The sequence below is a fragment of the Equus przewalskii genome, chromosome 12 (genome assembly GCF_037783145.1).
Source record: "Equus przewalskii isolate Varuska chromosome 12, EquPr2, whole genome shotgun sequence".
Taxonomy (NCBI): domain Eukaryota; kingdom Metazoa; phylum Chordata; class Mammalia; order Perissodactyla; family Equidae; genus Equus; species Equus przewalskii.
The window spans coordinates 29,259,942-29,274,996 of record NC_091842.1 but is presented as its reverse complement, the minus strand read 5'-3'; the positions used below and the strand labels follow the sequence as shown (position 1 = coordinate 29,274,996).

Genomic DNA, 15,055 nt, shown 5'->3' with positions numbered 1-15,055 from the left:
CTGCCTCTGTATGCCCAGGGGTCTTTTCCACGTCCTCCTTCCATCTGCATGAACTGTAAGGCATTGTATATTTAGCAGACATCTGTATAGCTATGTGCCAAGTAATGCCTGAACAGCTTTCCAAATGTGAACATAGTTAATCCTTTTAATAATATTACAATGTCAGACATATAGTTACTATTTCCATTCTACAGATGAGAGAAAACTGAGACACAGAACATTGAGGTGACTCGCCAGAGGCCACACAGCTCATAGGTGCCCGAGCTAGGATGTAAGCCCAAGCTTTCTGACAGCAGAATCTATGCTCCTCACACCTGGAGCCCAGATCTTGGTTTGAAGACACCTCTCCCCACTGAGAAGAGCCACGTTTCTTGGAGAAATGGCTGATTCCAGGTCTGGGGTGAGGAAAGACAGGTGAGCCAGGGTCATCTAGTTCCAGAAAGCAAGCAGGTGTCCAAAATGATGGGCATGTGTCAAGAGCCCCAAATTCAGCTTTATGGGACTTGTGATGGCCAAGTTTGGGACAAGTTTTGCATGAAAAACGACAGAAGTTGATTGTTACACATTAAGGACTAAAATTCCACAAGTCCATAGGGACTCTTGAGACAAAGGGAGAGAGGCAAACAAGGAGAGAGAGAGAAAGAAACAAGAAAGAGCTTCTTTAAGAAGAACACCAAGGACCCACAACTAAAATGTACGACTATGTACTGGAGGGATTTGAGGGGGAAAAAGCATGAAAAAAAAAAAGAAGATTGGCAACAGTTGTTAGCTCAGGTGCCAATCTTTAAAAAAAAAAAGGAAAACCAGCTAATCTAGGAGTAACAGAATGAAAGACTCAGGAAAAGTATCGCTTTTAAACTTGCAATTTAGCAATCATTTCAGGACAGAATTAGCAATGGATGCTGGGACCCCTGGGAGAAAGGTCCGACAGGAGAAATTTGGCCGAGTGCCAACGCGTCCCCCACGGATGTCTTTCTAAAGCAGAGAGGGTGAAGCGTGCCTCCACAGGGGGCGATCTGGTGTCACCACCTTAACCAAGTGACAAGCTTCTCTCCGTTGATCTTGGGGCACGCTCATATTGCACACCTCCTAAGGTGGTGCAATTTGAAATACAGAGCATCATCTGTAAGGGATCCTTGCCGAAAACGTAAAACATGAGTCTAATTTGAATTAACTAGAATCTAATTTAGACCCAAATTCCAGTTTATGGAAAATATAGGGGACAGAGGCACAAGACACATGACAACATGGGGAAGCAATCAGACAAATCCAGAACATGGGACAGTCTACAAGACGACTCGTCCAGACTCTACAAAAAGTCAATGTCTTAAGAATCTGTGTGTGTGCGTGTGTGTGTTTGGGGTGGGAGGTGTTGAGGTTAAAAGACGAAACAAAGACAATAAACAAATATAGTGCATGGATCTTGCTTGGACGGTGGTTTAAAAATTTTAAAACGCAGTCAGGACAAATACGGAAGTTTGAACTTGGATGTTAGATGTTCTGGAATCCTTGTTCATTTTCTTAGGTATAATAATGATGCCGTGCTTGTGTAAGTGAATGCCTTGCTCTCAGACTGAACCATTTAGTGGTGAAGTCACCATCTCTGTGACTTTAAATAGTTCAGAAAAATACGCACACATACATATAGATAAATAGACAGACAGACGGATGAACAAACAGATAGACGACAGATCACCACAAAGTATTAGCTGTTGAATCTAGGTGGTCTTTATTGCATTACTTTGACAATTTTCTGAATATTTGAAAATTTCCATAGTGTCAAGTTGAGGAAAATAAAACAGAAGTTGCGCTCTTAACAGCCCTGCCTGCCGCGTGAAGTTAGACGGAGAGGCTGCAGCGCTGTGCGACCCGGCCCCTGAAGTCCCTCATATACCACCTCATGGCCCTCACGCTGCACATCAGGAACACGCTGGACCACAGTGGTCCCGCAGACGAGGAAATGTGTGCAGGCTGTGGAGCTGTGACATCGGCTCCTTCCTGGAGCACTGACACCTCCCAGCCTTCTCTGCTTGAGCGGGGAGCCCAGAATGCTCGGGTGTTTTGTTGAAATGCTCTAGCTTGCTGCACCCGTTACTCACCCCTGCACGTTTCAGCACCTTCTGTAGACAGTGGCTGCAGGGTCGTCCTTGCCCCCGCCCCACCCTGTGTGTCTCAGCAGGTTAGCAAACGGTCCAGGACCGCCTGAGTCCTGCAGCCTCCTCTTCAGAACTGCCTTCGTTTCCTCTGAAGCACAGAGATGTGCCGTGACATTCATTTGCAGTTAATATGCTGTAAATCTGCCGGATGGAAGACCTAGCACGATTTGGCAGGGAAGAGGCGCATGCCCCAGGCCTCTCAGAATTGGAAGTTAAGGCCCTGTGTCTGCGGCCCAGATGGCCATCATGAGTCTCTCTATCAGAACACTGTCTCTGAGATTAGGCTGGGTGCCACCAAGCAGAGGCCTTCCCCTCGACTGCTCGGTCAGAATGGGGCTGAGCATCCTCCATACGCCTCTGATGGCTGGAATTTGGAAACGTGCTGCTGGCTCTGTCACGAATGATGGTTACAGGTGAGGAGAGACCGAGCCGAATCTGTCACAGGGAGCAACCAGCAGCCCAAGAGGGATGCTCAGAATTGCTCCTGGCTCCCTCCTGGGCTCTGAGCTTCCTTCTGTGTCACTAAAGGACCTGCCCAAACTTTGCCTTTTGTTTAGCAGCCAGGAAGTCCTGTGTGAGATCTAACCTCCGTCAGTCTTGCTGCAGCATGAATCTATTTCTTTGTTTTCTTTTTGATTAATTTTTTCTTTGAAGAATTAAATAGTGCTCCATTAGACCTTTCTTTAGGGTGACTAATCAGCCCCATTTGCCTGGGACGTTCCTGGTTTTACCACTGAAAGTCACATATACGAGGAAACCCCTCAGTCCAGGGGAAACCAGGATGTTTTCATCTGTCCCTCCCTCCTCTCCTTCCTTCCTTTCCCCAAGAGGAAGAGTTGCCAGCTGCTCTGGTTCTTCTCTGCACCACCACTGCCCAGGAGGCGATCGTCAGCGTGAACAACAGTAGCAAGTGTGTACTTCACTGAGGCAGCAGCGGGCACGGAGGTTCTCCTGCCTCATCCCAGCGGGTCCTCACCAAGCCCTCTGAGGGGGGTTCTGTCACCTCCATCTACAGAGGAGGAAAGCACGGCTGACTCAGGGTTTGGAACATGCCCGAGATCACACAGCGGGAGGGTGGGGGAGTTGGGCTTCTAATCCAGATTAGAGGGGTCTCACCCCAGAACCCTCTCACCCAACCCACTCCAGACACGGGGTCACAATTGCCTGTGGCTTCACAGAGCAAGAGCTCGGTCCATGGCCGGGACCCAGGGACGGGACGTCAGGGTCCTGTATTCTAGCCACTCTGCATCTCTGTGTGGACAGAGAATGAAATCCTGAAGCAAACCTCAATTTTTACATTCCCTCCAGAGCCCTCCGTCCGGCCCTGTTTCCCCTTCCCCCCTCACCTCTCCCCGCTCCCCTGCATCAGCCCACACCTCCCGGAACCATGTACCTGCCCCAGAAGCCCCCGCTCCTTCCTGCCCCTGCACCGCTGCTCCTCCGGCTGGAACACCCTCTCCCAGGCTCACGTCTGCCGGGACTCCACAGCACAGCGTGGAGCAGCCTACCAGCTTCCTGTAGACTGCCCACTCTCACTAGCTCCAGAGCACCGGGTTCAACAATCCCAGATAAACCTAGGCCCCCGGGGAAGTTTCTTACTTTTTCCAGGCCTCAGTTGCCTCATCTGTAAAATGGGGATGCTGACGAAGACCATCAGGACCTAGGTCTGTCGTGGAGCATCTACTCAAGGGGGAGAGAAACAAAACCAAGGTCACAACAGTAGCAGACACCGACGCAGGGCTCGCTCTGCACCGAGCACTCGCTCTCCTCTGCCCAGCAGGTTCATGAGCTCATGAGTCCTCGCCAGAGCTCTTGGGAGTAAGTGTCATCGCTCCCATCGGACAGGAGAGGAATGGAGGCACGTGAATACACGACCAGCCCCAATTCTCTTAAGTGTTGGGGGGCAGCTCAGGGATCTGAACCCACACGCTCCGGCTTGAGAGTCCAAGCTCTTCATGACTACTGTAGATAGCTACTTGTGCTCTGTAGGAAACGAATGGGGTGTTGTCACAGACAGTTGTTTGGAGGGAGGGTTATCAGGGAAGACATCTCGGAGGTGGTGTCCCTTGTCTAAGACTTGAATGATGACAAGAAGGCAGGCAGAGGAGGATCTAGCTCAGCAGATCTCAGTCCTGGTTGCTCCTTAGAATCACCCAAAGGACAGTTTTAAGGAATGCAACGCCCGAGCCTCACCCCGGAGCAATTCCATCAGAACCTCTGTGGGTGAGCCCAGGCATCTGCATTTCTCAAAACCATCCCGGAGAGGCCCAGCGTGCAGCCAAGGTTGAGAACCGCTGGTCTAGGGGGCGAGGCATTCCAGGGAGCAGGGCACCCCTCCAGTTTTCCCCGGGAGTGACGGTCCCTGCCCCCAGCCCGGCCATCCGCCCATGGCCGCCTGTCTCCCTGGGGCGCAGCCCTGATGCGTCAACAGGAAGGAGAGGGGAGGGGAAACTCCAGGGAGGGGAAGGTTAAGAGCAGCTTTTGCCTCCTCCGTTAATAGGAGGCCAGGAGGGGGCTGAATCGATGCGGCCGCCCGGCAGGCCCCCGATGACAAATGACATTCTGAACCCGGTTCTCCTCAGATCCTTCTAAGCTGACCCTTGGAGATAGCTAATAAAAGACCAACCTGTCCTCCAAGATTAACGACTCGGAGAAAGACAGAGGGAGGGAGAGCGGGCGAGCAGGGGCCTGAGACCTGTGCTGCCCCCGGCCCGCCTTTTGATGGTAAGGAGGCCGGAAGGGAGGAAGATGGGGAACAGAGAGCACCCACCCACCCAGGGAGTTCATTGGCAACCTGCCTTCTGCTGGGAAGCCCATCAGGCTTCTTCCCCTGCCCTGTGCCCCCTCCCCGGTGCCCGCCCGTCCCCTCCCTGGCGCTCCGGGACAACCTGTGCTCCCCTCCTCTTGGGCTTCTCTGTAGAACTGCTTCCTGGGGTCTCAGCATCTTCCCCGCCTCTCCACAGAGGCCTCTCCTGGCTGTGCCTCTCGACTTTCTCTTCCCTCCTTCTGCTCATTTCTCTTTCTGTGTCCACTCCGTCTCTCCCAGCCTGTCTCTCCATCTCTCCTTCAGGAGTGTGTGAGTTCCTTGTGTTTTTCTCTGTCTCTCTGGATCTCGCTCTGCCTGTCTCTCTGTCTGTCTGTCTCTGTCTCTTTCCGTCTCTTTCTCTGCCCGTCCCTGGCTCTCTGGTACCTGTCCGTCTTTATTCTTTCCTTCTGAGTCCTTTCTTCCTTCATGTCCCTGCCTCTGTCTATTTCCGTCTCGTTCCCCGTCTCTCTGTCTTTCCCCGTGTTCATGTTTATCTCGCGTCCTCTGTCTGCCCTCCCTTTGCCGCCTCTGCATCTCAGCACCGGCTGGCTCCTCCTTGCCCTCTCTGGGCGCTGACATCTCCAGGAGAGGGGCTTCTTCCCACCGTGCTGCATGGTAATCAGTGCTGAGCAGAGCAGGGGGATGGGGAGAGGCAGCCCTCCCCAGTCCTGCCTGCCCACCAGCGCCCCAGGTCGCTTGCTGCCTCACTGGTGGTCCCTGAGTCTGAACGTGTCCTGCTGACTGGTCCCCACGGGCTCCTCATCATTACCCACTGTCCACTCTAATGCCTTTTCCACAGGAAACTACAGATCAACCCCCTTGTTCCTCAATTTCACTTGACCCCATCAGCATCGGCGAGAGCCCGTGTCCATGGCTCAGAAATCCCAGCCAATACTGAAGCTGCGAGACATGCTTATTATTTAGTTACTACAGCTGCAATTTACTAATTGCATATGGGCCTGCCCTGTGTTCTGTATCTGTAACTCATTTCCACAAGAATCCTGCAATGTAGATACCATCATCCCCATTTTTTAGGTGAAGAGACTGGGGGTCAGAAAGGTTAAGACACCTGCCCAAGATCGCACGGCTAGTAAATGGTGGAGGCAGAATTCAAGCCCATTCTGGATGGCCCTGAGGATCATGCTTTTTCCACCGAATCTTTCAGTGCTGTGCTGTCCATGAGGTAACCACCGGCCAAATGTGGCTATTTAAATCAATTAAAATGAAGTAAAATTTTAAATTGAGTTTCTCTGTTGCACTTGCCACACTTCCGGTGCACAGTGGCCACGTGTGGCTCGCGGCTGCCATATTGGGCAGCACAGATAGAGAACATTTACATCCAGGCAGAAAGTTCCACTGGATAGTGCTGTTTTAGATAAACACGGAGGAGTTTTCTGTATCGCTTTTGTGGGAGAACAAAAGAAAACAGGATATTGAAATAACCCCGGGCCACTGCCTGGTCCCGATCCTGGTCACGTGAGAGGTGGTATGGAAGAATCTAGTCTGAAACAGCAGTCCTATTTCCAAATACCTGCGGGCAGCATCACCTGTGCCATGCACCCTTGCCTTCACAACCCTGCTTATGTCAGGATCACCACCTAGGAGCGTTCTGCTTTTCTTAGGGGGAGGAGGGAGGGGTGGATGTGTCTGTCTTCTAGAAGGCAGAAAAAGCACAATCTTATGCCAGAAATTGAATTTTTCTTATTTCAGCTGGTGTCCGGGGCTTTGAACCTTTCCACAACATGAACAGCTTATCTTGTTCCACTCGATCAAAAACATTTCATAATGCCGGCTCCTTCCACAAGGTCACCTTGAAATCTCTCCCCTGCTCGAAGCATCCTGAACCCTCCTTTCCCTTAGAGAAGCATTCTTGAAATCAGAGGCAAATGGACTTCCCCAGCCCTGTTCCCTCTCCAAGAAGATTGTATCTTGCCCCTCTGTAACAAGGCACAAAAAAGACGGAAATAGTTACAGTTTCTTGCAAGCTGGCCAGTCTGGACGATCCAAATACCCCAGCACCCCCGGCCCCACGTGCTTACCTGGGCAGTCTTGGCCTCATGCAAATTTCTCCTCAGGCAGCTCTGACGCCCCGTGGTCTCTGAAGATTCCTCGAGGATGCACTCCCTCCTTTAGTTTTCATGCGTGCCGCTGCTGCTCTGCTGGGCACCAGTCCTTCCTGCCGTAGGGTTCTCCTCCCCTGGTGGCTCTGCCTCCCCTTTGGGCCCCAAAGAGTCCCTCTGATGGTTGCCCTCCTAAGCCTTTAGATGCCAAAGCTAGCTCGTGGTCTAGGAGAGAGTTGTTCTTGCTTCTCAGTCTCATTTTGATACCGAGGTTTTATTTCTAACAGTGGAGCCATATATGTGCAGTGGTTAAGAGCATGTGCAATTTAGCCAGGGGACCTCGGTTTGAATCCCAGCTCTGCCACTTACTGGGTGGGTGACCTGACGTAAATTACTTAACCTCTCTGTGCCTCAGTTTCCTCATCTGTAAAATGAGGATAATAATATCCACCTTTAAAGTGTGAAGAGTGAACTAACTGTTGTTATTGCTGTTGATATTATCTCGGTCTGCTCTTTGGGCTCAGAAATGCCCGCTGGTGTGGTTTCAGCCACGAGCATCACACTGTGCTCAGTTCTCTACTGCCCCCAAGCACAGAGCCGCTGTCCCTGGATTATTTGCTGCAGCTGACCCTTTTTGCCCTGCCTCCTGGGAAGCTTTTCTACACCATCCTGCCCCTGAGTCATCTTCCACCCGCCCTCCCCACCAGTTCAGCAGGCATGGCTGCATGCGTCTGAAGTCCAGCGGGGCCAGTGGAAGGCTTGGCTCGAGCAGACACATCATCTCCTCTCAGCCACCAATCTGGTCCCCTTTTTAGAGATGAGGGGACTGAGGCTCTGAGCAGCAAGGCATCAATTCCATTGACTCAGGAATTCAGCGGGAAGGATACGACCCAAAGCTGGTGTGTTTGGCGTCAGAGTCTACTTTCCCCCAGACCTCAGGTTGTCTCAACATGGCTACTTAAAGCATCGTGCGTCTTGGGAACGAAGCATGGAAATACACACTGCTGCCTTGGTAGACTTCCCTCTGGCTGTCAGCTGTCCTGTTTGTCTGAGTCCTTCCAGTCTTAGCCCTTGAGACGCATCCATTCACCCCAACCATCTGCAAGTCACTCCCGTTTCACCTTCCTTCCCAGGTTCTCCAGCCACCATGAGTCCCCTTACTCTGAGAGCCCGCAGCTCGTCTTTTCCCGCACCCCAGCCCTTGTGACTGTGCCCACGTACACGATCCCATCATTCAAACTCAGCAGCCCGCTTTGCACACAGTATCAGCATTCGCCCACAGCAGAAAAAGGACCCCCCCTGCTCCCGGCCAGGCCCCAACAGGACGGAAGGACCAGACCCACCCACTGCTGGCTTCCCTCCGTGGGAGAGGAGAGCACAGGGTGGACACAGGGACCCCCGGATTCCCAAGTTTACTCTGGCAGTACAAGGTGCTGACGACTTCAAAAAAATTTTTTTTCCACAGTAACCTCTAAATCCCTTTCCAGGCTGGAGGGACTCGTGACTCTTTATTAAGATGTGCTCTCCCTATCTTTCGGTTCATTGGCTCCAGACTTATTATCTTGTATTTGTCTGCATTACGCTGCCTTTTCCTCTGACCGACTGAGTCACCAACAACAACCCAGGCCAGCCCCACCCCATCCATTTCTGGGTGTGTGTGTGTGCATGTGCGTGTATGTGCATCTATTTCTGTTGTTCCCATCAGAGCAGGTGCTGGGGTAGAGAAGGTGAAGAAAATTGCTCTGAGTCCCAGGCTGGGCTGGGGGTGGAGGGAGGCGGCCCATGGTGCAGCCACTGTACTTCTGCCTCCATTTTCTGATGTGTAAAATGGGAATAATAGTCACCTCATAGCTCTCGTGAGGCCCACATGCGATGGATATCAGAACAGCGTGGCACGTAATCAACACTCTATATAAATACTTGCTGTCATTGCTGCTGTTGTCACAATGGTTGCTCAAGAAGTTACGGCAGATGAAGACCCAAGATTCACAGAATGGTAAAGTAATGGCCACCATTACCTAGCACCCACCAGGTTCTAAGTACTATGTGCTAAGTACTTCATTTGTCAATGAAGAGACAGCTCCCCCTTTTCCTGCTCTGATTAAAAAAATACAAGCTAATCGTAAGGAAAGACGCATAGAGCAAATTACTAGATAAAACCGAAAAGTGTGGGTGTCTAGCAGAGTGTCTCAGATTTAGGGTGAGAATTTAATACATTTTAGTAAAATAGTGGCAAGGTAAATGGAAGTCTACACCCACCACTCAGAACAACCCTCTTGACCCTTTAATGCGTGCTTTTCTGGACATTTTTCTATACACATGGGGATAAACTTTTTTATCCTTTTATAAAAGTGTGATTATATTGTATGTAATGATTGGTGAATCACTTTTTATTCCCTCTTGCCGATTTATTGTGGTCATATTTCCACGCTGGTAACTGTGGGAGGCAGAGGAGACTGGTTTCTAAGTCTCCAGTGTTGACCACATCAGAGTAGGACAGTGGAAGAAAGGTTTTCTTGACCTCACAGAGTTACTGACTGTCTAATTAAAATGAGAACACGGAATTTAAGTTTTAAAAATCCCCAGTAAGGGCCAGCCCGGTGGCTCAGCAGTTAGGTGCGCATGTTCCGCTTCGGCGGCCCGGGGTTCACTGGCTTGGATCCTGGATGTGGACATGGCACCGCTTGGCAAGCCATGCTGTAGCAGACATCCCTCGTATAAAGTAGAGGAGGATGCACACGGATGTTAGCTCAGGGCCAGTCTTCCTCAGCAAAAAGAGGATTGGCAGCAGGTAGCTCAGGGCTAATCTTCCTCAAAAAAAAAAAAGAAAAGAAAAAAGAAAAAAATCCCCAGTAAGCATGTACTAGTGATTATTGTGTGTTACTTGAATTACCTTACTGACATCATGCACACACACATGTACACACACGCACACCATAGATAGGAAGCCCTTTGAACAGCTGCATGCTGTTCCATTAAATGGATATAGCGTATTGTGTTTAATTCTTATCTGATGGATGTTTAGGTTATTTCAAAAGTGTGGCCCATTTGATTCACAAGTCTCACGTCATTGATGGACAAACATGAAAGAATTTTATTTTTCTAATAACGGCTACTGACTCTGCCCTTTCAAATTTCCCCTTTCCTGTTACCTCGTGGGCTCCCTCAAAGAGATCTCTGACCTAGATCAGACAGAGACATTCTGGTACTAAAAGTCTCACCTTGGGTAAGTGAGAGGTCAGGAGAATCTCTCCTCACCAAGCTTCCACCTCTCCAGAAGGTGCCGTCACCCTCCCTCCCTGTCTTCTGTCTTCTTCTATCTTTGGTGGGGCGTGGGTGGAAGGGATCAGGGCTGTTCTGCTAAAATGACCCCTCTCACCAGGGTGCACTGAATCCCGCTCATCTCAGCTCCAGCGCCAATGGTCAGTGTCTCTTTCAAACTCCATGTCAGCGAGGGCACCTTGCTAGCTGGAAGTCAGCCCTGATGGGAGTATTTCCACCATGGAAATTGGCATTATCTGACAAGCCCACGCCCCCTACCCTATCCCAGAGCTGACTGTTAAACATTACCCAGGTCGCCAGCGCCTCTAACCCACCCAACAGTGGGCAGTCACAGCACTTAAAATATGGGATGCTTACTATGTTTTTGTTGTCAGCCTTTAGAGGCCAATTATGGGGACTCAGGAAAGATCACACCATCATCACAAGCATTATGTGTTATAAACGATGCTTCAATTAGCAATTTTTTTTTTTTATTTAACCTGCCCATTTGAATGATTATTTCCTTTGGCTAAGTTCCTGGAAATGGAAATGCTGAATCCAAGGGTACATCTAGTTTACAGTTTCAGATGCATATGGTGCACCCCATTGCTTGTGTGGGACTGAACCTCCAAACACCCTACAGACGGCCACATGCGCAGGCCCCCTGTTCAAGTTAGAAATAAACAGGTTGCAACATTTGCAGCCCAACCTGGTTTGTTTCCTCCCAGTTCAAAGGAGGTGATTAATTTCAGCCCCTTCATGTGGAACTTGCAAAGCCTCCTGTAGGAGATATCCATAGCAACTGTGGAAACCATCTGCAAAGGAAGATGTTAACCTTTTGGAGGCTGCTGCCCACTTTGTATGTCCCCCTTAGCATATTTGCAGTGTTTTCTCGAAATCTCTGAAATAATGAGGCCGTCTGACCCGGGGAAGCAGCTGCCCTGGGGAGTGGTGAGGTCTGGGGTGGGGAGCCGGGGACCCGGGACCCGGGACCGGGGACCTGCGCCCCACCCCTGCAGGCTAATACTTGATGAGGTAAGCCTGGCGCAGCTGGTGTGTGGAGTTAGAGGTGGAGGGAGGAGTTAGGATGATGGGGGAATTGGCCTCAGCCTTGCCCCCAAGCTGCAGGCTGAACTTTCTGAAATTGCCAGAAGGTCTCACCCTGGGTCCTGCTGCGTCCAATTTGACCTTTTCGGTAAGAGTGAAAAATGCTCAGCGCCTCCTCTTTGGGGCCAGAATGGATTGTTTCTTCAAGCAGGTCAGCCATTTCTCCTCACTTCCTGACCTTGGGCGCACCACTCCAATTTTCTGATCTCATCTGTGGGGCAAGGAATTCGTTCGAGAAAGCCCTTCCTTCTGGCTTGGGGGTGGGGGGAGCTCCGGGGCGCAGCATGAGTTAGAGAGAATGTGCCTCATTTTCTGCTCTTGGGGGATGCCTGGTGGAGAGGAGAGGTTTGGGGGCCACTCGGACCTGGGTTCAAACCCTGAGTCCATTCACATACTTGCCGTGTATCCCTAAATGAGTTCCTCCTCTCTAAGACTCAGTTTCTTCACCAGCAAGATGGACATAATGACGCATACTTTACAAACCCATCGAGAAGATGGAAGGAAATCATGCATGCAAGTAGTTGAAACTTGCACTTGGTATATGGTAGGTGCTCAATAATAATAGTTTACTTTCTTCCTTGTCCTGCTTGTCTGCTACCCTCCACTCTGTGCCAGCTATAGATGCAGATATTAATGAAGCCAGCCCTTGAGGGATCCCAGTCTCGCAGACCAGACACATGAGCAAACAATTATGAAGCAATGATGGGAGCAGCTAGTTGGATGTGAGGAAGGCAGAGAATCTTCTTGGAAGTGGTGACATTAACCAGGGCAGAATGACCACAGTGACAAGGAGGGGAACCCACTTCCTGTAGAGCAGTGGTTCTCAACTGGGGGCAACTTTGCATCTATCAGCCGGAGATACTAGTAACATCCTACAATGCACAGGACCGCCTCCACAACAAGGAAACCTCCAGCCCCAAAGGTCAATAGTGCCAAGGTTGAGAAACCTTGCCGTAGACTCATAATATTCTTTATCACAAAAGTTACAATCACTACTGATTGTTGAGTACCTACTGTATACCAAACATGACACTAGGGGCCTTCTGCATGCCTCATTGCATTTAATTCTCACAGCCAGTCTATGGGATCATTCTCAGTGACTCTATTTTAACACTAAGAAATCTCAGGCTCAGAGAGGTTAAGAAACTCACCTGAGACCTCCTGGAATTAGCAGTCAAGTTTGGAATTCAGGTCTGCCTGACTCCAAACCCCACTTTATTATTTTTTTAAACCTCACCGTGCTGTGTTCAATGTCTCTATCGTGGAAAGATCTGGGGCTTGCCTTCACCACTCACTGGACATGTGGTATGTGGGGTGGGTCAGACTAGCTTAAAGATTCAAGAAAGAGGGGCCACTACTGCCTTTGAAGATGCCACCCAGGGTCGTGCTTAAGGGAGGGATGGTAGCTCTGATTCAGCCCAGTGAGGCATTCCTGAGGTGAATAAATAGAAAGAAATAAAAAGGGAGTGGCTAGTCCTTGTTCCCTGTCCCCCGGGCTCGGGGCTCCATCAAGTTCTGCTGCTGCTGCTACTACGGTGACGTCTCCTACTTGAGCTAATAATTAACGAACACTCACGAAGCTCGGCCTCCGATTCACTTGATATTGTGTGCGTCTCCCAGCAACCCAGTGAAATAGGGATGGTTGTCTCTATTTCACGTATCTAAAACTAAGATCCAGAGAAGGGTCTAACATCAGAGCGGGGGATGGTGATGCAAGTCACATTATTCTATCAGGGGTTCTCAGCTGGAGAACAGATTTTCCCTCCTGGGAGGTGGCAGATTCTCTGAATATCCAGATATTATCTAGAAACAGTTTTGATTGTCACAAGGGGGGGGGGGGTGCGGGCATGTGTGTCCACACTGCTGGCATCTAGCAGGTGGAGACCAAGGATGCTGCTAAATATCCTACAATGACAGGACAGCCCCCACCACCCAGAATTTTCTGACCCCGAGTATCAGTTTTGCCCAGATTGAGAACCATGGACTCTGCGTCAGACGCCCCTCCTCTGCTCCGTCGAGTTACCTCTTTAGCACACGGTGTGGGGTGGATAGTTTTCTGGATCGTGTTGAGTAAATGTTTATTTAAAGTTTTCTAAGGACAGAAAACTGCTTGCATTGTGCCTGGAAGCGTAGAAGAGCAGATAAAAGTTCCAAATTCCTTTTTGACTCATTTTTGACATTGGGATGACTTCTGTGGCAAAACTATGAGAAAAAGCGAGGAACATGAACATTGCAAATTCACCTGTTTATGGCTATGTGAGGGTTTTTTTTTTTTTTTTAAGATGGAAATTGGGAAGGCTAGCAGTGAGCCCTAGTGAAATATTCATGACCCCCATCTAATTTCTAATTCAATTAAAAGGTGCTAATGTAGTTAACTGTGACAACAATTATTTTTGTTAATGAATATATTTAAATGCTTATCAGCAGAGGTGATAAGGAGTGCCCACAAGACCCAGCTACAAACTTGAATTTCAAATTGGTTTCAAAGTTTAAAGGTTGTTTTCAGAAAGCTGTGAACCAAATTCTGAATTTACAAAATGGATAATTTCAGAATTAGCTATTCACTTCCAAAGGCAGTCTTCCATTTTCTTGAGGATTCAAGACAGGATTCTTTTAAAGTGCAAGTTCTTCAATTGCATTTGAAATAGGATTTGATTTATAAAAGTTTAAATTACGGTGACTTTGCAAGAACCCAAGGACAAGAAACTGGGCAAATTCCGGTGTTTGTTGCTGAGCAGAAGACAGTTTCTCAGCCTGGGATGTCACAAGACTGTTCCAGGAGTGGGAGGCTATGTTCTGCGAGTTCCTTTTAAGAGGAATTGAACAGCATCTCTTCCTAAAAATTCAGCTTGTCCTGTGGGGTGGATGGGTGCACAACAGGCGGACATTCTGGGACTGGTATACCAGATGTCTAGACATAGTCTCTCCTCCTTACACTGGCGTTTAAACCAAGCACTTGATATTGCCTAGTTTTAAACATGGTCATCAAAATGTGAAATTGCCTATGTTAAATTTTACAGTGTTTGCGTGACTTTTAAAAGATGGGTTTCTAGCTTCTGGATGAAAAATGTCCCTTTTCGTGTTCTTGATTCTTACTTTCACTGTTCTGTTAGGACAATAGCTACCGTGATGGGTAGGATGCCATCTTTGTGACCAACAAATCTGGTTTTGACACTCAGTTCCGCCACTCACTAGCTGTGTGATTTGGGACAAATCATTTAACCTGTCTGAACCAGTTTTTTCATCTGTGAAGAGAAGGTTATATCTTGCCAGGTAACTGGAGGGGTCAGAGAGGTGACCCCTTAAATTAAGTGCCTAACAGTGTCTTGATATGTAAATACTCAATAGATGGTGGTGATGGTGGTAATAGTACTGGTAATAGTTGTGGTTGTTGTTAATCCCAATGTGCTTTAATCTCAAAACATCCTACAGAGTAGGTACATTATTCTATTTTGGTAAGAAGACTGAGACTCAGAGAAGCTTAGTGACTTGTCACACAGTTGGTAAGCAGTGAGATTAAGATTGGAATCAGATTGGCTTGATTCTAAAGAACATATTCTGTTCACGTATCATGATTCTCCCACTTACAATACACATTCCATCTCCTCTCGACTGGACTTCAGTCTCTGCACACTTTACAAAGCCTGGGAATTCCAATTCGCTTT

At 49.0% G+C, this 15,055-nt stretch overlaps 1 long non-coding RNA gene across 2 annotated transcripts in view; it reads right to left on the bottom strand.

Annotated features, from left to right (window-relative positions):
* The window catches only part of LOC139074747 (uncharacterized), a 58,386-nt gene that overhangs the window by 5,897 nt on the left and 37,434 nt on the right, over positions 1-15,055 (bottom strand). The window contains exons 2-4 of one of the 2 annotated variants that reach the window (XR_011524468.1): positions 7,002-9,829; positions 3,756-3,836; positions 2,100-3,165 (exon numbers count right to left, since the gene is read on the bottom strand). This is a non-coding gene — a long non-coding RNA (uncharacterized lncRNA). Of the gene's footprint in view, positions 1-1,705; positions 3,166-3,755; positions 3,837-7,001; positions 9,830-15,055 lie in introns of those variants that run through there. The other variant, XR_011524467.1, reaches the window with a different exon arrangement.